Genomic DNA, 2,324 nt, shown 5'->3' with positions numbered 1-2,324 from the left:
GCTTCTACATATAGACAAACACAAAAATAAGAACAACTTAAAAAATGAAGTGAAACATTTCCTTCACAATACAAGCATCTTATAAACCGCAACTTAATAGTTACAAATCACATAATCTATAATTTATACCACATTACTTTTCACAAAAGAATAATTATAAAACTCAGAACAAGCTTCATCTAAAATGTTGTCATGCCAAATAAATCATGAGAGTTTCTAAAGACTAGAGCATTCTTATGGCTCTAAGACTTGGCAAAAGGCTAGAGATTCAAAACCTTGAGAGAATGATCAAGTCTCCCTATCAGAGCCAACAATAGTGTTGTTTTGTCATTTTCTGGAGGGCCAAGCAATAAGATCATCCCGAAAGAGAATCAAGCATTGAAAATAAATTACTAGTATAATCATGTTATGAATTATGATACTGAATACTGATCATAAAATCTTAGATAAAAACAAACAATAAACAAGTATTCAGGTAATCATAAAATAAAATATATGTAATTGAAAACAGACTTAAATTTCTTTACAATTATGATGCCAAAAAGTGAAATTCAATATCATACCTGTTGTTAAGTAACCAACACAGCAACTCCATCTATCAGATAGTGGTAGCTATAGAGCTTTAGATATTTCTCTCCTTTTAACACTTTCTTCAACAAAGAATCATGAACTTGAGCAACGTAAGAGCCATGTCTCTTATTTGTCTTTGTAGCATTGCCATATCTTGGAAAATACAAAAAAGGAAAACAAGAAAAATTGAAAGACCGCATGCATCAAATTAATGCAACATATAAGAAGGATGATGTAAAGTAACGACAATTGAGTGAGAATACAATCAATTAAATATAATGATACATTGGAATCTGTTTTCTATTATTTGTAGATCATAGCAAAAAATTACAAAGCTTCCATAAGAAGGGTCAATGATTTGAGACACACCAAAAAGAGAAAAAAAACTTTTTTTCACCTTTAATTAAAATTAGAGAAAATGAAAGGTACCTTGATTTGTGAAACTAAATTCTTCCGGAAGAAGCACCACCGCCACCACCACCATGTTTTACTTGGAAGCCATTACTACCCATTTCTATCAACTCGCCATAGTAATGAGAAGCAGGAGAATTTCTTAGAGAAACAATGTAAACAGCACTACTTGAATCATCAAAATCATCTTCACACAAACAATAAGGCACAACCAACAGAAAACAAAATAACAGCGTTAAATGCTTCAAATCAAAGCTCCCCATCTCAGTTCTAACTCAACAAAGTTCACAAACTAAAAACCCTAGATTAAACGACGGTGAGAGGCGGACGTCTGGGTACGCACACGACTCAAAGACGGCACAGACGTGCACGGGAAGCAGAGAACAAGGGTGGGTTACGCACATTGTGAATGACGTATTAGGGGTTTTACGCACTGTAGAGTAGAGGGGAACGATCTACGGCGATGAGAGGAGGTTGGGTCGGTAGTCACGCGACTCCATGGTGACAGCGGCGCATGGTGGAGCAGAGAACAGGGGTTCGCCGCTTCCACTCTCCTTTCACGGGTTCCTCTCTTTCAGATTTTGGGTAATCTGAACTGATTTTAGGTAAAATCACTATATTCGGTTAGGGTTAGCAGCAGGGCTTCATGGAATTGACGCTAATCAAAGTTGATTATGTGTCACATTGAAGAGATCGGATGCCAATCGCAACTATCTTAACAAATTGCAGCAAACGAGAAACCGCAAGTAATTTGCCGTCACTATCTTCCATATTTTCTGTAGTGTTTGAGATCTTCGGTCAAGCAAAAGGACCAGCTTTAAAATTCTTAAGTTGGGAGTTAATTGAAGAAAGCGAGATGACAAGTTTAGGAGAACACAGTTTAAAGAGTTGACTTAGAAGAAATCCAGAAGGGTGACCCTACAAGAGGTACAAAAAGAAAAAAATTGTTTCTGAGTTAAGAAAGGAGAGAGAACCCGAATAGAGAGTTGTATGTGAAATCTCACTACTGAATTTGAAATCTTGGAAGTATTGCACCTACACTAAAGGGAGCACTCTGCCAAGATGAAGAATGAAGTATTGAATTCTGTTGTTGGGTTCAGTTCATAGTGTTTAAGTTATTATGCATCAATCTCCTTCATGTTTTACAGTTTTGTATTTTAATTTCAATGTATATCTTTCTGTAATTGTCTTTGAGAGGTAAAATACTGAGAGAAAGACATTGAGAAAAAGCCTATGAGTGAAAAAGGCTAAGTGAAACACTTGAAAGAAAAGTCAAGAGTAGATTCTGATTTACTTTGGTTGTAATTTTCTATCTTGTGTCAAGTACCTGTGAGGTACCCCTT

The sequence above is a fragment of the Arachis duranensis genome, chromosome 6 (genome assembly GCF_000817695.3).
Source record: "Arachis duranensis cultivar V14167 chromosome 6, aradu.V14167.gnm2.J7QH, whole genome shotgun sequence".
Lineage (NCBI taxonomy): Eukaryota > Viridiplantae > Streptophyta > Magnoliopsida > Fabales > Fabaceae > Arachis > Arachis duranensis.
Note: the sequence above shows the minus strand (reverse complement) of the source record.